Source organism: Schistocerca piceifrons, chromosome 5 (assembly GCF_021461385.2).
Source record: "Schistocerca piceifrons isolate TAMUIC-IGC-003096 chromosome 5, iqSchPice1.1, whole genome shotgun sequence".
Classification (NCBI taxonomy): domain Eukaryota; kingdom Metazoa; phylum Arthropoda; class Insecta; order Orthoptera; family Acrididae; genus Schistocerca; species Schistocerca piceifrons.
Window position 1 is genome coordinate 269,144,687 of NC_060142.1, and position 22,433 is coordinate 269,167,119.

Genomic DNA, 22,433 nt, shown 5'->3' on the forward strand with positions numbered 1-22,433 from the left:
AGTGCCTAGAACTTAGAACTAATTAGACCTGACTAACCGATGGACATCACACACATCCATACCCGAGTCAGGATTCGAACCTGCGACAGTAGCGGTCGCACGGCTCCAGACTGTAGCGCCTAGAACCGCACGGCCACTCCGGCCGGCGGTATGAAGAAAATGATGGTAGTAAGGACGGTAACTTCGCATTTCATAGTGGATTTTCTCGAACTAAGAAATTTGCTGAATTAGTGAAAATTTCAAAATGGAGTCGCATCGAGGTTGTGATGCCTAGCGGAGTCTTTACATCCTGCTGACATGAGAATAGCATAATCTCTGTGTCAGAAGATTGCTTCTACTTAACCATTTAATAGACTCGCATTTCTTCTACTGTGACTAATTTTGTAAGGTAAGCACATCATCCGTTACAGCACACTCCTGGGGCTGGGAAATGTGGCCACAATTGTCTGGTGGAACAAACTACCACAGTTGCAAGTCGTCTTTTATTTTCAAGTTTAGATTTGGTTACTGATATTGGCGAAAATTTCGCTAATTCATGGCTCTTTATGGCTAGACATCAATATGATTAGATTAGATTAATACTTGACCCCTAGATCGTGAATACGACATTTCGTAATGGTGTGGAACATGTCATTTTAATGAAAGATCTCCTTACATACGATGATTCAATTTCATTACAACAATTTTTTACTCTCCCTCTCATTATTTTTTATATTTATCGCTCTCTCTCTCTTTCTCTCTCTCTCTCTCTCTCCTCTTCATACATACAAACACACACACACACACACACACACACACACACGCATGCACGCATGCACACACGCACACATTCTTTTTTTTTTTTTAATTTTTATTTATTTGTTGTGCTCGACTATCGGCCAGGCACAGAACCGTCCGTGAATGAGTTTCTTAATTTTGACTACACTTACGAAAGAAATATAAAAACAACAATGAGGGTTACTGATTTATGATTCTTAGTGTTCAGTCATTTCTGTGTAATATTAGTAACTACGCTCCAGTCACTAAACCTAGTTACAGAAGTGCAAATCAGACGCATTATGCAATCCAGGCCGTGGCAACCGCGTCCTTGAGACGCCAGCAGGGTTCACTTTCCAGCCCATTCTGCTAACACAACGGTTCGTCTGCTCTCTGCTGGTATGGTAACTGAAATCTATCAACTTGTCAAGGTATGTTTGGCAACTCTCTGATCGACGAGTTACTTCCTGGTGGGCACGGAATTAAGCCTCAAAGCTCACTTGATTTTTCCTGTCATTTCCATTCCCTAATCTGAGTTAATATCGCTTGAGGTGTAACAAAAGATTGTAAACTTACGATTTTCAGACAAGGAAAGTCGTTGCACGTGGAAATCGCCAGTAAACTCATCCTTTAAATAGCGGTTTACGAGTTCTAGCCCTATTGGCCTCATTACATGGAGCAAAGACACATACCTCTTTGCTAGCTCTATGATAATGGGCTGACCTGTAAGACAGCGTCTCTTTTGTTTTGTGGCTCCAGTCTAGCTGACTCTAACGTTTTTATCCCTTCAGTGAAAGAGCCAGAAGCGGTCACATCAAACGTCGATAAGGAAATCGCAAGAAAATACTGTCGGCTCGGAGTGTAAAGGTGAAAACCTTACAATGCTGCACAACAGGTAACGCCTCTTTCCGCTGCTGACAAGCCAATTTTGGGTTTCTAGGAATACATAACTTTATTTATGAAATGTCATATTTGCATAAATCTTGAGTAACACACAGCATACCAATTAAACACAGACCCAAATGAAATAAAAGTGAGTAGTATTTTACTGATTCCTGCCAATATAGAATTACACTTGTGTGCTGATACATTTGTTGAAGCAAACTTTCGTTGCAAGGTTATAGTGGATAGTTTTATATCATTTCTTATATACAGTCCCCAAAAAACAATAGTAAACATGAGAGATAAATTAATCATCAACGATATATGCGAATTGTCTGATGTTATCTATAACAGTCTGACAATGCACATGCAGGTTATTGATTACATGCATGTAGGAAACTTATTATGAGTTACATGTAATATAGAAAATACTTTCCCGACGTTTTTTGCACGATGTGCTTTCCGCATACATAATACAGAAGTTTCGCAAAAGTTAGCCCTTTTTCCAACTTCGACTATTTTGGGTTGAGAAGTGAAGAGAATTATTTTCAAAGTTCCATTAGACTGATAACTTCAGCAGACAGCAGAACTGCATTTAAAAAAATGTAGCACTGAATGTACTCAAACTCACAATGTCTTATCTATGGTGCACGGCTCCTACCGTTACGCTGCTAACTGACATGTAGGTACAGCAGCTCCAGAAGTCAACAACATTTCCTCCAGAACTTCCTCATTCCACAGGTCTGGGAGATAATACATATGGATGGATGTAGACTTCTGAGAGACAGACAGTTACCGCTTTTCTTTTGGACTGCACGACGTTCTCAACCAACAGAGAGCGCAATAGAGTACCTCAAGTGGCAAGGAGCACTTCCTATTTAAATGTCTGCATCCTACACTGTTGGCAGTTCCGTGTAGGTGGAAGTTACGTGGTTTTATTTCAGTGATTACAAAATAGAGTCGAATGTATGCACTGGGTAGCCGAGGCAGCTAGTTCATAGTGATTCGGTCAACAAAGTAAATGAATTTACTGATCATGATAAAAACCACTACAGGGAGCCTGGGTGTCAGAATTCTCATCCAGTGTTGCGCAACGGCGTAACGATTGAAAAATGAGTCCCAAAAAATAGGTTTTGGTGGTCTGTTGGATTGATGATAGGTTCATATACTTATGGTGTGGGTTCGATTCCAACTTCTGCCGATGATTTTTGATAGGGAGGGACAGATTCTATTCTCTTCTGGTTACGCCAAGTAAAGAAGGTATAATGGCATTGTGGTCTGAAATTCACATTAAACATGATATTCCTTCTCTACCAAGTAGACCTTAGGTTGAACCACAATAAAGTCAGGAGTGGCGACATGTAGAAGCTCTATCACCAGTAACCTTTCTTATACTAATTATTTATTTCTAGTGACGAAACAAACGCTATGTAGGATCACAGGACACTTATTCCATCCTTTATTTGAGCTTCTATATGTCGATAAAATTCGTCCTGAACTGGGAATGCAACTCAGACCGCCCTTAACGCGGAATTTGATCCCTTCGTGACAATACAGCTCGATTACAATTTGTTGTTTGTTCAAAACTGCAGATTCCTCATTATCTCCACATACTGCGCGTGAATGAGTTCGAATCCTGGCCCGGCACTAAAGTTTTCATTATATATTATCAAACCGTAGCATGAGAACACCTATCTGCTGGTGGATAATAATTTTGACTTTTAATGTATTTTCATTTGTTGTTAACACCAACGATACCTAACGTTTTTGTGTCGCAGTGAGACACAGAACTATTTGGGAGATTACTGTAAGTTCATGGATGCTATTCCGACCTGCTGGTGGATAAATATTCGGTAGCTGACGTCTCTTTGTGTGTAGTCAACAACGAAATGTGTGGGGTTCGATTCTCAGTCAGCACTGAACTCTTCGTCATATTATTTCTCGTTCAGACATGCTCACATGTCGCTGCTGGTGTAACAAACCCATATTTAAAGTTCGTTTTCTCTAGAATATAACAACGATAGGTGCCAGGTTGGAGTCCTGTTAAGGAAAAAATTAATGTTTCGTCTCGTCATTTCAGTTAAAACGTCTAGCTACTGCCGAGAAAATCCGATATGTTACAGTTGATTGTGCTTTGATGACAATCAGATTAGGTTCTGGGTTGGAATCCCTATCTAACACAAAGCCTTACCTCACGGCATTTCAAGTAAGTTACTTTTGAAGAAGCAATATTTAACATCTGTCTTAGTTCGTTGACAGTGACAATAGATGCTGGTTAGGAATTCTTTATGTACACTGGAGTGCATACAGAGTGAGAAAAATTTTTCAGATTAACGTTATGAGAGTGCGACCTTCAGGAGTCGCAGATCGAAAGGTCGACTACACATCTAACACCTGAAGAGATTCGTTTAATGGAAGTTAACCACTTTCATAACTCTGGGCTGGTGCAGAAGGAAGAAGAAGGTGACGAATTTATGCGGGGTACTTGTAAGTGATTTTGAACAGCTGAGACAGTATTGAAAGCTTATGAGTGTACTGATTGAGACGTAGGACGAGATTGTCTTGCAAGAACTATTTGCATGTTATAGTTAATATTTGATGCCAGTAGTGAGATGCACTGAGCACCGAGCCAATGTGGTTTGTTAGTGTGAAATACACCGGTAGTATGAGGCACCAAGCTGCAGTGTAATAACTCGCCATGTCAGATAAAGGTACTTGAGATCAAGAAACTGAAGACGCAGCACTTGTTTCACTATCTTGTATCTACTCTTCACAGGGGATGCAACTGTCATCCGGTGGAAACCCACCTTCGTGATGTTAAAAGAGTTTTACAGCAATACGAGTACCGCCCTTGGAAGCAATGGTTTGGCGAGGAATACTATAATGTGAAAAATGGAGGTAACTTGAGCTCACAAATACAGGTACGGTAACTACAATAAGAAATAATTTGCAATTGTAATGTATATCATGATAAAACATTATGCACTTCTGTAGTATCAACGTCTTGCACATGTACCCTTGTGTGTTTCAGAAAATTGGTACGTGATGCCGATTAAAGAGAATACTTTAACTCAAAGACAATAAACAAAAGAAAGCATCAGAAGAGAGAGAGATAGAGAGAGAGAGAGAGAGAGAGAGAGAGAGAGAGAAGGAGAGATACACTCCTGGAAATTGAAATAAGAACACCGTGAATTCATTGTCCCAGGAAGGGGAAACTTTATTGACACATTCCTGGGGTCAGATACATCACATGATCACACTGACAGAACCACAGGCACATAGACACAGGCAACAGAGCATGCACAATGTCGGCACTAGTACAGTGTATATCCACCTTTCGCAGCAATGCAGGCTGCTATTCTCCCATGGAGACGATCGTAGAGATGCTGGATGTAGTCCTGTGGAACAGCTTGCCATGCCATTTCCACCTGGCGCCTCAGTTGGACCAGCGTTCGTGCTGGACGTGCAGACCGCGTGAGACGACGCTTCATCCAGTCCCAAACATGCTCAATGGGGGACAGATCCGGAGATCTTGCTGGCCAGGGTAGTTGACTTACACCTTCTAGAGCACGTTGGGTGGCACGGGATACATGCGGACGTGCATTGTCCTGTTGGAACAGCAAGTTCCCTTGTCGGTCTAGGAATGGTAGAACGATGGGTTCGATGACGGTTTGGATGTACCGTGCACTATTCAGTGTCCCCTCGACGATCACCAGTGGTGTACGGCCAGTGTAGGAGATCGCTCCCCACACCATGATGCCGGGTGTTGGCCCTGTGTGCCTCGGTCGTATGCAGTCCTGATTGTGGCGCTCACCTGCACGGCGCCAAACACGCATACGACCATCATTGGCACCAAGGCAGAAGCGACTCTCATCGCTGAAGACGACACGTCTCCATTCGTCCCTCCATTCACGCCTGTCGCGACACCACTGGAGGCAGGCTGCACGATGTTGGGGCGTGAGCGGAAGACGGCCTAACGGTGTGCGGGACCGTAGCCCAGCTTCATGGAGACGGTTGCGAATGGTCCTCGCTGATACCCCAGGAGCAACAGTGTCCCTAATTTGCTGGGAAATGGCGGTGCAGTCCCCTACGGCACTGCGTAGGATCCTACGGTCTTGGCGTGCATCCGTGCGTCGCTGCGGTCCGGTTCCAGGTCGACGGGCACGTGCACCTTTCGCCGACCACTGGCGACAACATCGATGTACTGTGGAGACCTCACGCCCCACGTGTTGAGCAATTCGGCGGTACGTCCACCCGGCCTCCCGCATGTCCACTATACGCCCTCGCTCAAAGTCCGTCAACTGCACATACGGTTCACGTCCACGCTGTCGCGGCATGCTACCAGTGTTAAAGACTGCGATGGAGCTCCGTATGCCACGGCAAACAGGCTGACACTGACGGCGGCGGTGCACAAATGCTGCGCAGCTAGCGCCATTCGACGGCCAACACCGCGGTTCCTGGTGTGTCCGCTGTGCCGTGCGTGTGAACATTGCTTGTACAGCCCTCTCGCAGTGTCCGGAGCAAGTATGGTGGGTCTGAGACACCGGTGTCAATGTGTTCTTTTTTCCATTTCCAGGAGTGTAGAAAGAGGAAGGCCCATCATGATAAACAGGTAGTATGTAAATGCAAAGTACTACCTCAGTATGGCGCACCAGTAATTTATATATCGTGAATGCACAAAGTACGTGCACGAATTCCGTTTAGCATCTGCGGATACCTCAGAAAGCACCCCTGACTTCTCATCTTTCTTCCAGTGAACCTCGACGGTAAGAGATATAATAATTTAATTAATATACAGCCAGTATTATATTTTACTCGTTAAATGTTTTCTTTTAGTCTTTAAGAGGTCCAGGAGGCTAAGGTTAGATGTTTCAGTTTTAAAGGCCCTGGATTCCAGTCACGTTTGTAAAGTAACGGACACTTCATTTTTATTATTTTGGAATATGAGACCAAAGGGCCGTATTTGGTAGTCAAATTAAACGAGATAATGATATGTAATGGTTTTACGTAAATTTTGTTTGTCAAATGTTCTCAAGTACTGCTGCTTAAGGGTTTTACAGGTAATATGTGTGTGTGTGTGTGTGTGTGTGTGTGTGTGTGTGTGCGTGTGTGTATGTCTGTGTGAGAGACGCGACCTTGATTGACTTACATACCATGGAGGCCGCACCCTGCAGAGCGACTTGTGTCCAGTAAACACAGCCGTTCTCTCCTCAGCTGCCTGAGAGACCCACGTATCTGTCGGCTCATACCTGCTGCTACTTGAGGTAGCAGCTCGCCCCGTTGTGATTGGTTCTTCGCTACGAGTGGCAGCTCACTCCACTCGACTTAAGATCCCATTGCACCGCAGATGCTTATGGCTTGCTCGACCAATTTACGACAGCCACCTGCTACCCACCTGTTAGACAACGAGGCTATGCTTTAGAGGTCGTCCTATGGCTGTTGTTATAACTGAGCGAATGATTTACTATTGCAATTTTATGACTGTGAATGGAGTAATTAACTGTAGATGAATTTGAATATCTGTGGATTGTGACAACAAGCCACTCATGTGTGTGAGGCCATCAACGCACTGCCTTCATTCACGAGTATTCCCAGAACGTTCAGATTCTGTCTAATACTGTGCGCCTGGTGTTCTTTTTCTTATTATATGTATCCAGAAATAAATTTACCGGTACACCAGTACATAAAAGGGAATGTGAGGTGGCTTGTAGACAAGTGCGCTTCCGTATTTTCTTGGTGTTTATTTTGGAACCAGATTTACCTTTACAATCCAAGGCATGATAATCATCAGACGATGAGTACGTGAAACGAAAAGCAAAAATGATACCCATGTCCCAGTTAAAATGTCCTTGACGAATTTGTGCTAGAGGTGAAGCTCAGCACAATTTGTCTGCAGCTCGTGGTGCGCTGGTTAGCGTTGCTGCCTCTGGATCACAGGTCCCGGATTTGATTCCCGGCCGGATTGAGGATTTTCTCTGCCTGGGGACTGGGTGTTTGTGTTGTCCTCATCATTCCATCGTCACCGTCATCATTCGTGGCAGCATCTTGCTTGTATTGTGTAGAAATTGGGCTGTGTAAAAATTGGGACTTTGTAAGGACGCTGATGACCGCGCAGCCGAGCGCCCCACAAACCAAACATCAAAATCATCAACACAATTTCATCAGCATACATTTTAGTCACAATGAGAAGGTGATTTTACACAGACGTTTATCCCTAAACTCTTACGAAGCGTTTAATCTCATATGCACATCCCCATGGTCAATTTAGTCGACCCTTTAATGCTGCCTAATAACTGCAGATGATATTTAGTATTGCCAGTGACTGCACAGCTAATTTAACTCTGCTCTTACATTCCTTTTATAACAGTTAAGGCAGTCATTTTCTGCAGTTATGGCGAGCGTTTTGTAGGTGGCTCACAATGAGGGAGATTACGTGAAGGATCAAGCAGAGAAATAAATTCGTTCAGTGATGAAAACTACCCTTGAAAGCACGTAAATAATGCAGAATTCGCTTGGTTCCAACTCCCCTCGACGGGCGACTGAGGGGCGGCTATCTGCGTGAGAGACAGCCTTGCTTGAGGCACTGGGAGGATTCCTTTCAGGAAATATTGAAACCTAAGCCAGCTCCAGCTTTCAGAGAATGGAGACCGTTAGTACAACAGTTTGTCTCAGCAGACGTGCTACGCAGGAGTGTTAGTTTAAAACGCTAATAACCAATTTTTTGACTGGAGAGCACGTTCTTTCTTGTGTGCACCTATGTGTAAGTCTTTCAGTTCGCTAGCCTCAGAGTCCTGTCATGGACTGGGAGAAGTTTTCTGTCTTCCTCCCCACACCTTAGAATTATTGATTAATGATAATAAAATCCGCAGGAGTACAAGTTTGTTTAACTTAAGTACAAAACAAATACTTGTGCACAGGCGACTGAGAAGACATTTCTTTCTGCAAGACGACACTTGCACCCATATGGATGTCTCCATTGCAGTTCCGAGTGCAGAGGTCGAGCCAGACCCAACTGTTACCACCGCTGCCTACTGCATTCATGCTGTATGAGACTGGTAAGAATGAGCTTTCAATAGAATCACCATGAGGGCCTAACTGCACAATTTTAACACTCTCAGTCATACAGTTGCTTGTGTCACGCACTTTAATGATTCTGCTGGGGTTCGTTCTTACTTTTCCGGTTTCTTGCTTTTAACCACATCCCATTCTTGCAGTATCCACGACTTATTCTCGTGACTATACATTTACTGTGCCCACTCACCTGACACAGTTAGATTTCATGAATACAATCCTCCGTTTTGCATTAAATGTTCACTTGCTTATTTCAGTCAAACATATGTTGATGCCTCATGATAATAAACTTTGAGTCCTACAGTGACTGCTCCGTCCTTTACGGATGAAAATCCCCCTCTCATTAATATACCCATGTGTAGTGTTGTACCTATAGAAGCACAACAGCATTTTTTATTTACTTACTTGATTAAATGAAATTTATTTCTGTTCGGAAAAGATATGATATGGAATATGTCTGGATTTAAAATGTAAAATCATAAAGATGATACCAATTAAAATGTAATGATAAACAGTGGAAAACGAATATCTTTGTCAAATTAATATTCGTGATTTTACTGACATCCTTCATCTTTCCTCCTCATTGTGAATGTATTGGTGCAAATAATTTCCTACTTTACACTAGTAATGAGTTTAATTTTATTATTTGCTAACGTCAGTCTGTCTGTTATATAATTAACAAGTGGAAAAGTGGGTGAGTGTTGTGTATACCTCAGGACATGCAGTTAAGTTTTCACATATTTCTGGCGTATTATCTAATGCACCACCCAGTTATATTATTTTATCCGTATTTTCTGAAAATGAGGATATTTATTTACTGTAATTTTATTCATTTGCCTGGTTTGTGGGAGTATATATTTCGTTTATCGCTCAAAAGTATTTAATAATGTTTCCCGCTAATACAAAGGAAATCTATGTCATGCACACATATAACTATAAAACTGTCATCAACCTGAAAAGTGGTTCAAACTTCACAGTAATTTTCTAGTCACGGTCCCGTTGCTTTCTGCGACCTCTCATTTATCCAGTCTGTTGTAAGCAGCCCTGCAGTTTAACTGGTAATACGAGTCATAATTAGACCTCGCATTACTAACGTTAACAAATCATTGTCGAACGTGAAAGAACAGTTACGCGTAAAAAAAGTCTTTGGACCAAACCCGGATTAGTACTTGGACCGTCGTGATTTGTAATCTGACACTTACACGCTGTACCGCCGAGCAAATTGCAAATCATAATATTTACTCTTTTATTATTTATTGAAACAGACCGTCGCACATTAATAAGGTTAAAAACTCTTGTGAATTTTTGAAAATGAAAAATTTAAGGTATTTTATGATGAGACTGAAACACTTCACTGCAGGCAATTGACAGTAGAACGACTGCTTTGAAAGGATAAGCTGGAGATAGGACGATAAGCTTAGGGTCGCAATGGTGAGGGTGCAGGAGAATTTGGGCTTGACAAGCCGTAACATTTTGCTGTATACCACTGTGGTAGCCACGTAGGCTTTTCTGTTCTTGTCCAATTACAGTTACGATCAGCTGTGTAGGCAACTACTGTTTTTAATAATTCCCTAGTCTGAAAGGTAAAATTCGTCGTTACATGATGAAGCAGTAATTCTACTGACGTCGGGTGAATGCGACTAATGATCGACTATTCACATTTTAGATGTTCTCTAGAAAGGGGCCTTACATTAAGTTATTCTACCTTTCCATACTTAACTGAACTTATTTTGCAGTTAACAATCTCTGCACAGAGTGTTTCAGATGAAAACACATTTTTTTTTTTTTTTTTTTTTTTTTTTTGTATTTGTCCGGCGTCTCATTGCGGTTGGAAAGCTCTACACATCTATGTACATATTGTGCACATTTAGCAGTTGCATACCATTGGCTGCAGCAGTCGACGTAGATATTTGCGTGATGCCCTCACTAGTTCACATATTCCTCTTAAGCGTTTAGGACTGCTGTGGCAGTGATGCTACGAAGCATAGGCTGGAAGAGATGGCAAAATTATCTTAACTGCGTGTTGACACCTCTCTCATCTTATTCTTCTCCCCTTTCCAGGCGCCGACGCAAGGTCGTATTGGCAGTTGGTTCTCTTTGTTGGTAGTAGCTAGTCAAATGAGTTACTACATAGAGCGGAAAACTGTCACAACACGACCTACCATTTGAAAAGACTAATCTTTCCTAAACGTATATTTGTTACATCTCTCAGTTTCTGGCGGTTGCTATTGCTATTGGTATTGGTAGCTATGGTCGGCCAATACACAGACGGTTAATCCTGGATGTGGGATGAAGCTGTAATTGTCGCCCGATGTAGTCCCATACTGCTCGACTGGAGACAGATCTGGTGATCGAGCAGGCCAAAGCAACATGTCGACACTTCGTAGAGCACTTTGGGTTACAACAGCGGTATGTGGTAGAGAGTTATCGTGTTGGATAACACAGACCGGAGTGCTGTTCATGACTGGCGTACAGTATTGCAGTCAAGGTTCATTGGATGACCACAAAGTGTTTGTGATGTCATACGAAATCGCACCCAAGACCACAATGTCACAGAAGGAATATCCAGCTATTCGTACCCCTACTACACTGTCTCATTCTTACAGGTTCTGGGACTGATAAATGTCTCTTGACTAGCATCAACTCATCTCGTTCAGTCTCAAAGGTAACTACCGCCCACGAAATTTTCAGTGTGTATTTAAAACAAACATGATTTTCATTCTCATGGGGTTGTTTCAGCTTTTTTCCGTCAGTGTATGTAGTACCTATCTGCTCATGTGATCCGTCTCAGTGACAAATATTCCAAATTCATGACGGAGAGATTCAGCAAAAGATATAGGAAGTTAATACACCAGAAAATGTGTTTGTGGTATTACAAAAAAAGGACATAGAAAAATAGGTAATGTTCGCTGCGCTGAGAGAAATAATTTTTGAGCGTGTGAAAACATTTAAAGATATTACGTGAATGCGGGATCGAGGACACGAGCGTGCGACGTCGATTCGAAGCAATGCTATAACCTGAAAAGCTGCAACATCTATTTAACTTATTAAAATTTTTATTTCAGTAGTCGTTTAACCATTTCAGTCGTCGTTCCTTTAATATGCTGTGGTCTTTTATCTCTATGTTGGTCATAGGGTATGTTAACAACAATGCTATGTCACAGAAAAAGTCGAGGACCGTTGCCTAGCAATTACTTCCGTATTCTCTCGAGTACTAGAAGTGCCTATCCGAATTCGCTGTTTCAGTTATTGAGTGAAAGAAGCTTGTAACACCTCCGTTGTGTCCCGACCTCGTCAGATCGAATAGCAGCCCAATATTTATTATTAATATGACCGTGTACCTAATGGGGCTGGTAATCGGAATTGACTGCTACGGAAGTTGTTACTTTCCAGTTCGTCCTGTTCAGTACTGTAATAATAAGATGTCTGGTAACAAGAAAAACACCAACACAGTTTCACTAATTACGAACCTATATTCGTCTCAAAAACACAAAAAAAGGAGATAGCCACTGCCTTCGTCATACATATCTAATTACGGCTAATCTCAGCACAGGCTTCTTCATTTTCCATTATCGTCACACGCTAATCCATCACTGCATCCAACACTGCAATCCAACACTGCAATCCAAGGTGATGCCGGCGCGGTAGACGCGAAACCAAATATCGGCCCTAGAAATGTCACTGATCACTTTCGTAATAATACTTCTTCGCCTTCTCGGTATTATTCTAGTACAAAGGGGTCTAGCCACGGCGATGGTGACTCCCTTCTCCGTTAAAGCCTTGTATTTCAGCAAAGACCTCCACACACTTCTACCCACAACATTACACTAGCTCAACTCCACACTCGCTCTCGCAACACGACACAATCGATTGTTCGCCCTATCGACCTGTGCCGAGTGCAAATTTATAGTAAGGGCCTACGGACCCCTTACATCCCCATCCTCAAAAACTTCTTTGGAGCCTCTGGCGTAAAAGAATCGGCAAGGAAACTAGATATCATTACATCTGAACAAAACACACAGTGTAAATAATTAATGAAATTACAATTCACCAAATAATCCCTCGGCTCCGGTAGTGGGCTGCCTCCACAATAATATTCTACGAAATGTTATTACATCTCACCAACATGGCATTGTCCAAATCACAGTTTTCCATCAAGCAGCAATAATCCTCTGTAGTCCATATTGAATGTAACCCACAACATACAATCAAAAATTATTACATGAACACATGACACATGAGTTATTATATTACAAATAATATCCTATTGGCTCTGGTAGCACACTGCCCCTACAGAAACATCATACAACATCAATCTGTCTTAATTAATATGGCATGGTAAATATTTTCACAAACTTATCTTACATTCAATTACGAAAAATCTTCACTTTCTAGGGTTCGTATGAGTCATTAACTGCATATTTGTTATAACTTGCTACAGCAAAGACAAAAAAACAAACTAGTTGAATGCCAGCTACCCCTTTGGTATGTCGTCCTTTCAGCGGGGTTCCTGCCGTCCATACTACTATCACTCTAACTTATAACTCACTTCGCCAATACACATTAATATTAAGGAAGAAATTCACAACTTATTCATTTGAGCATTAACAAAAGCGAAATTGACTATCAAAACTAAATATAGCATTTGCTCCTTGACTTATGCAATTATTTTACAATCCCTCATACCTCTACAGATTCCATAATATTAAATGCTCCATTATACCACTAAGTATGTCTTACATAACTATTTGCAACACTATAACTAATGTGGTCACCCAATGAAAAATTTTAAACTACTGATCATTTCATTTTGCCAAACATTACTGCCATATGTAAATTGTTATCAAGAAAGCTTAGATGAGAGGTACAATATTTCCTGTTATACTGACATTAATCCAAATCTTCTATATGGATGTTTATTATTCATTATACAGTGCCAGAATTCTGCTTCTAAAGCATGATGTAAGTACAACCATACTTGACTTCGATAGCTAATTGGATACATGAATTACTCATTACTCATGAGTTACACTTTCTGTTTTATTCAACATACTTCAGATAAACATGTATACCTACAAATAACTTGCAAACAGATGTTGCTCATGTGCTAAATGACATACTTCAATACTTCAAACATCTCATACTCCATACATTTCATTACACATAACTCCCTCAACTTAACACAAATAAATATATATCTTCAACCCACATCAATCCTCCATATACTTCAATACTTCAAACATCTTATACTCAATACACTTCATTACATATAACTCCCTCAACTTAACAGCAACTTCAACTGCAAATAAATATATATCTTCAATTTACATCAATCCTCCATATTCGCTGCAATAACTACATAAATTTACTACTCCAGGCTCCTTGGCCTCTCCGTTCATCATATTTCACATCATTTATTCGAACAACTATCTCCTCATGTATTTGTTTCTTTACATGTCATCCTAATTACAAGCTGATACATTACTTCAATTTTCTTACAACAGTTTGACCTTTTCATGGCTCACAAAACAACTCTATAAGATTACACAAACACTTGTTTGACCAATTAGCTTCCCACCACATTTTATAAACATTAGCTTTCTGATCTGGTTCTCATTTTATTACTTCTGGCACTAATATTTTTTTAATGTACTGACACTAAGCTGATCTTTAACTTATTGATTCCTTGACATCCCACACTCTACATCAACAGTAGCTACTTATCCTTATTTTAAGTCAACTATAAATCTGCTACATGGGTCCTGACTGAATTACTTGGATGACCACTACCAATCCTAACTACTACACACTAAGTTTCTTAACCTAAGGATAGAGGAAGATGGTAGAGGAGTGAAACTTGAAATGAGAAATAAAGTTTCACCCAGCTGGGAGTGTACCAGTCGCCACTTGGTATATCAGCAACAGAGTTGCTGGCTCCCTACACCTAACTTTCTTCAATTTGTACCTCGTGATCCCTTTGTCTGTCATCTCTTCTCTCATAATTCCTGTCATTATCATCATCATTTCTCCCATGATTGTGGTGAAACTGTTGACCATTGCCATTCATTGGGTGCAACCCTCCTTTCGGTTTAAACTTCTGCCCTGTATTATTTAGGACGTACCGATTATCACTGCTCATCAAGGTAACGACTCTACCTTCCCCAATGGTTAAAGTGGCATTTCTAATTCGTTTATCAATTTCTTCTGTCTTGCTCTCCAATTGTTGCACTCCCTGCTGTAATTGCCTGACCTCCATTGCTACCCTCTTGTTATCCCCTTCTCGTTGCACGGCTATAGCATTTCTCAGATTGACAGCCAGTTGGTTTTGCCTATCTCCTATCCCCTTAACCACATCATTGCATTGTTTTTGCATCTGTGTCACCTCGGCGATTCGATGATTGCAATTTGTTTCCACTTCGGCGATCCTTTCTCCCAATTCAGCTTTAGTTTCTTCAATATCGTCTTCTATTTCTTTTGTTAACTTTCCTTCCATCTTCTCCACGTCTCCCTGGACTTGGTCTATGCTCTTCTGCAGCTTACTCTCTCTCTCATTGATGTCCATCTTCAGTCGTTCTTGTAACTCCTGCATTTCCTTCTTCAGATTGTATTCTATCTTCATTTGCAATGTTTTGATCTCTTGTGCTAGAGTTTCCTTAAATGATTTTTCTAAGCTTTCTTTGGTTTCTTGTAAATCTTCCTTTAATGATTCTCTAGCTTCTTGTAAACCTTCCTTTATTGTTGCCTTGGTTTCCTTTAGCAAGTCTGCTAACATCGACCGTATATCTGCACCCTCTGAAACTGGCTTACCTCTCGTCGTTTGTCCCGGTGTCTCGAGGTAACTAGTTGAATGTGCTAATGGGCTTTCTAATGACAATCCATAATCACTGATTCCTGAATCATCTCTGTCTTCCTGTCCTATCCCTTTCCTTTCAACTACTGCCTAACAAACCTGCTTATCTTCAGTAGACATGTTTGGTTTATTTTTAATGCACAGGCAAGTAAAATAAAATAACCTCTAGTAACCCAAAACACTCCTAATTACCGCTAAACTAATCAAACAGTAACTGTAGTATCTTCAGTTAATCCCAAAATTGATACAGTACATATGAGTACTGAACATAACGACTCTCAAAACCTAACAATTTCAAATGTCAATTTTCACATACACAGCTTATGTAAAATGTTTTAAATAAGACAAATCACACCATTCATTAAATCTATAAATGTAAAATCTCCAAAAACAATGAGCATATCTGTATAATCACCATTTAGACAGTGCAGTATGCATAAATATGTATGCTATATTTCAGAGTATGTTTCGCAAACTTTTCGGAAATTACTGTAATTGGGCGCTTGTTCTAAGGTAAAACACAGTTTAAAACTGTTTATTTATCACGAAGACAGTATACTTCAAATTAATGTTATGCTAACCAGTTGTCTTCACTCACCAACTGACGTTACCACGAGTCGCGATGTTTTGACGTTTGAAGTGGGCGTGGCGCTGTACTGCCGCCGGAGCCGCGTGAAGTCGCGCTGAAAATCTGTGGCGCGTCGTCGTAGTTCTCAGTCAGCCGCTCCGTGCAGGCGGGCGTAGTTTGTAGTTCGGCCGCTAGATGCCGGGTTGGCGCTCGGTGTCTCGAAGTCGCGCTGATCGCTGACCAGTGTAGTGCGTGTGGGTCTGACCTACTCCTTGCACAGGTAGTTGGGATGACATGTGAAATCACCTCGCGGATCAAAGCTCTTCGGCACAGCTGCTGCAAGGGTCTGCGTGACGTCATTCAACAATTGCGTCGCCACATAAATTGTCGCCTGCATAACAGTTTATGGGTCCACTTGAAGTTGCTCGATTTCGGTCATAACATTACTACTAAACACTTCTTTAAAAGCTTCCGTGACGAATTCTTAGCTCGTTTTGTTGTGGTAATGTTCACACGTGTCTTTCTTTAGTGTTCACTTTTCACAGTTTTTCGTGCGGATCTACGTGTTTGCACATTATAACACAGTTTATCAACACTATTACTCTTATCTAATATGGCGAGAAAAACAGTTTATTCACAATCGTCAGATGCTATTACTTCGTATTGTTCAAAATGCACTGTTTCTTGTCGCGATTTTAAAGTTTATACTCTGTCTTCATCCGAAATTGAAAAATATCTTCTCGCGTTAAGCAAGACAAAATTACCTATTGTTCTTATGATTCGTCCGAAGATTGCACTTGTCCTTTCACGGTAAGCCAAGGTGTAACACCTCCATTGTGTCCCGACCTCGTCAGATCGCATAGCAGCCCAATATTTATTATTAATATGACCGTGTACCTAATAGGGCTGGTAATCGGAATTGACTGCTACGGAAGTTGTTACTTTCCAGTACGTCCTGTTCAATACTGTAATAATGAAATGTCTGGTAACAAGAAAAACACCAACACAGTTTCACTAATTACAGACCTATATTCGTCTCAAAAACACAGAAAAAGGAGACAGCCACTGCCTTCGTCATACATATCTAATTACGGCTAATCTCAGCACAGGCTTCTTCATTTTCCATTATCGTCACACGCTAATCCATCACTGCATCCAACACTGCAATCCAAGGTGATGCTGGCGCGGTAGACGCGAAACCAAATATCGGTCCTAGAAATGTCACTGATCACTTTCGTAATAATACTTCTTCACCTTCCCGGTATTATTCTAGTACAAAGGGGTCTAGCCACGGCGATGGTGACTCCCTTCTCCGTTAAAGCCTTGTATTTCAACAAAGACCTCCACACACCTCTACCCGCAACATGGCACTGGCTCAACTCCACACTCGCTCTCGCAACACGACACAATCGATTGTTCGCCCTATCGACCTGTGCCGAGTGTAAATTTATAGTAAGGGCCTACGGACCCCTTACAAGCTTCAGCTTTGATTTAAGTGTTGTAGAGTGAATTTTGTGTTTCTAGAACAACTATCGAAACATTTTAAAGTTCGTGAGGAGCTTTACAAGCTTTGAACAAAGCGAACACAACCGAGGAGCACTGTACCTGCAAGAGGTATGAGCTATTCGCGTATCTGTCACTTATTTATTCACCTTTCGGAATCATCTGTAGTCAGAATACCGTAGGAGTTTTTAATTGTGTGTGCACTTTGTGGAGAAATACTAGCAGGTTGAAGTATGTGGTAAAGTGTGATGTGATTACAGAACATGATGTTATTAACAGTATATAACGTGAAACACCATTTTTCCATTTTTCATGGAGATTCAAGAATTAAGTGGTGCTTTTTCAGACAGATTTCTATACTTTCTATTTGAAGTAGTTCATGCAATTTCATTTTGTATTCTCAAACTGATTTCTTAGTTCCTCAATGGTAAACGTGTCAAGCGCATTGTCCTTTTCTACCCATCCTATGTGACGTCATGACTTCATGTTGAATTGGATGTAAGCGGACTGTTATTAAAAGTTAGCCTGTGGTTGTGTTTCTTGCCAGTGTAATCTGTGATGTCTGTAAACTATACTGTTATTCCAAATACGTTGCGACATAAGAGGGTTTGTTTTGGGTGGAATCTGAGACCACAGATTAAACTGCCGTTGAGAAATCAGTAATTATTATATTTTTATTCCGTTTTCTGACAAATATTTGTCTGTTTCTTTCTGCATATCGCATGATTTCCCAGGGTAAGGGTAGGCAGGACATTCAGAGCCCAAGATAAATTTTTGTGAGTGAAACGATTAGTGTTTATGATTATCATTTGATTCTTATAGTTATTTAGCTGTCTTTTTAATGTGGGAAGCTCATCGAGAGTGAAGTTAGCCCTAACGAAATTGCATTGCTGGTGGTAATGTTATTCATAATTTTTTAATTTATAAATATTTGGCCATTTTTCGAATGAGACTCTTTGAGACGCTGCGCCTATGAACTCCACTGTTCCTAAGAGGCTCCATTTGTTTTTACCGGTCGCTCACTCTCGCGCTGCGTGATTGTTTTTTTTTTTTTGTGTGGTTCATAGTCTTTGTTTAGCTGAATTGAATCGACGTTTGGGTATTTCTTGGTGAATTATTTGTTTTCTGTTTTTGTGCCTTTATTTCCGTTTGCAGTGTGATTCTAGTTTTATGTGCTTCTTTCCTTTCGATTTATTCCAAAGGAATTCGTGTACATAATTTTTCGATTAAGTTGATGTTATGTGGGTGTTGTTTTGTACCTCTATCCTCGGTTTAGGAATAGAGTTCACACGAAATATGATACCAACTGTACATGTGTTTGGCTTTTTGTTTCTATTGTCTGCTTTATTCTGGAGAAATTCATGTGCGTCATTCTTGCATAATGAGATTAGTGTGGGTGTATGTGTGTGCGTGTCTGTCTGTGTGCGTATGCGTGTGTGTTTGGTGTGTGTGTGTGGGGGGGGGGGTCTTGTATATACTGCGATAACATTTGTGTGTAATTTTTTTATATTTTTACGATTATCACGGAAAAGTTCCTGTGCGATATTTTTGATTATGTCGTTTTGTGGAGCTGTTTGTGATGTCCGTCTTCCTTTGAGCTACAGGTCAAGCGAAGAACTCTATTCCAATTCTGCCATTTGTGCAGTTTTTTCTGTTTATGTTAGAGACATTCGTAGGGGATCTCTTATCGCTTTCTGTTAAAGCTGTATAGGTACAGTGTACGCTGCGATTAGGCTTGTTTTTTATGTTTTCGTGTGCATCATTCCGGAAGAACGTGTGTGTGTGTGTGTGTGTGTGTGTGTGTGTGTGTGTGTGTGTGTGTGCTATTTTCTAGTTACGTTGTTTTGTGGAGGTGTCTGGTACCACTGACTTTATTTTATCTGTACGGTCAAGCGAATTATTCGAATCCAATTTTGTGTTTACTATATATTTTCGTTCGGTTTATTCTAGCGAAGTTCTTAAATGTTCTTAGGTTTAGTAACCTTTTCAGTATGTCCCCATCCACGACTCTCCCATTCCTGCGATAATCCCGATAATTTCATTTCAAATGGTGATTCAAATAGTTCCCATGGTTTTTTGTTTGTTAAGAAGTGCGTTATACAATACAGAACGGTATATTTTAACAGAAACGATCGATTTCGGTCTAGGAACAGACCATCATCGTGTCCAAAAACCGTCTCAGCTATCCGTCTGAGTAAATGGAATCGCAGTTATCAGATGTACATTGTTCCGTACATTCATAACATTACGTCCGTTTAGCCTTCACAACGTTTATTCCCAATATTCGATATAATATCAGTGATGGAGCTTTGTTCATTTGCTACTTGCTGTTCCAGTTAAACAAACACATATGAGAGCTGGTTTTTGGACCCAATGATTTTCTGATTCTAGATCGAAATCGATCGTCTGTAATAAAATATGCTGTTACAGCTGTGCGCTGCATATGGTAGTTAACATTCATTAAAGCTGTAAACCACCACCTACACAAAATCTTTTATGTTTGTTTTCGATTGTAATGGTCTATTTTGCTGTCGCCGTCTTGAAGAATGTCATAGAGTTCTTAGTAAATGTTATCTGTGGTTGTCGTAGTATCTCGTGTAAACTATCCACTTTACTCCAAATATGACGTCGTGGGTCAGAGCTGAAGGATAGAATTGTAGCATGCTCTATTCTTTTCAGATGCTGAGATCCATATCGACAACGATGTTAGCGATCTTTCTCGCCTGTTGATTACACATACATAGTGTCTGTAGACATAACGGGGTCATGCTGCTGGAATTTTCTTCCGTCTGTGAAAACAAACACGTTTTGCGAACTGATGCCAACTGTTTTATGTCATACTGAATTCACCTTACACAGTAACAAAGGAATATAACCCTCTTATCGGTTAAAGAAATTGTATTCAGAGCTTGCAGTATTTTTAATTGATAAAACATTTCTGTGAATTTATTAGTTATTCGGGCGTTTTCATCCTTTAGACTCTGCTGTATATCTTCCAACAGCAAGGCATGATTATTTCGTCTGACATATATTTAAATTATTAAAAATTTTACTGCAGTGTTTGTTTACCTATTGATATCAACGTTCCTGTAAAATGAAGTGCTCTGTATTTGCTGTTATTGCTATTAGTGGGGTTGCTATTTAATGTTGATCACAGGGTATGCTAACAACAATGCTATGTCACCTAAACCGTCGAGGACCGTTGCCTGGCAATTACTTCCATATTCTCTCGAGTACCAGAAGTACCTATACGAATTTGTTCTGTGAGTTATTCAGTAAAAGAAGCTTCAGCTTTGGTTCAAGTGTTGTAGCGTCGAAGTTTTTGTTTTAAGAACAACTAAGGAAACTTTTTAAAGTGTTTGCGGAGCCTTAGAAGCTTTGAAGTAAGCTAACGCCCAGCTTCAGGGGCGAGGTGCATTGTACCCGCAAGAGGTATGAGCCATTCACTTAAATGTAACCTATTTATTTACCATACAAAGCCATCCGCAGTTAGAATATCGTACAAGCATTTGAATGACTGTGGATTTAGTGGAGAAGCACTGGCAAGTTGAAGTTTTACGACGGACCTTGTTGTGATTTCGGAACATCTAATTAGTGCAGTGAAACATGCGAAAGATCACTTTGTCTTAATTTTTTATACAGGTTAAAATGTTAGGTGCCTTACTTGTAGAGACGAACCACTTTACTGAGTTTCTGACTAAGATCACTCACGTCTGTCTTAACTGCACAGATTAATTACTTAGTTTCACAATGATAAGGGTGTCACTAACTTCCTTGCTTCTCAATTGTACATACATGTTGGCTGTGATCATAGCACAGTCGGCCCGCTGGAACTTTCTTTCGTCTGTGAAGAAGAAGAACAACCTTCTGAAACTGATGGCAGCTGTGTACATGCAACATTACGTGGAACTGGCTCTGTAACAAAAGAGTTTTCGTCTCCCGTTGCTTCCGGAAATTGAATTAATATCTTGGAATGTAGTTAGCTGTTAAATCCATTGGGAATTGATTAGCTATTCAGGTTTTTTCATTGCATATTGTTGGATACGCAGTTGCTAAATACCATTATTTTGTGGTACATCCAATGATTTATTTAAAATTTTTCAGCACTTCTCGTTTACCCATTCCTATCGACATTGCTAAACAGTGTAGAACTCTGCAGCTACTAGCGTTGCTGTTTAATGTTGTTCACAGGATATGCTAACACCGATGCTATGTTACCTAAACCGTAGAGGACCGTTGCCTAGCAATTACTTGGGTATTCACCCGAGCTCTTTAAATAAAGATACGAATTCGTCGTGTGAGTTATTGAATTAAAGAGGCTCCAGTTTTGATTCATATATTGTACTGTTGCATTTTGTGTTTCGAGTTCAAAAAACGAAACATTTTAAAGTTCTTGAGGACTTCTAGAAGCTGTGTACGAAGCGAACGACCAGCTTCAGAAGCGAGGTACCATGTATCCGAGAGAGGTACGTACTACTGACTTAAGTGTCTTCTGTTTACTTATCCTATAGAATCAGATGCAGTTTCAATATCATATAAGCTTATAAATGACTGGATGTGTAGCGGTGAAGTACTGGAACACTGGAACGTTACGACGTAGTGTGATATGCTTTCGTGGTATGTAAAATGGAAAAAACAGTTCCATTAACATTCCAGTACATTGTCTCAATACGTCATGCAGCTACAAAGGTTACGAGAGAGCGTGACTTACAGGGAACGATCTCTTTTGCTGAGGTTTTCACAATATTTAGTTGTGGAATCGTCTATTCATTAACTTATTATTTAGTTTCACAACGAGAGCGT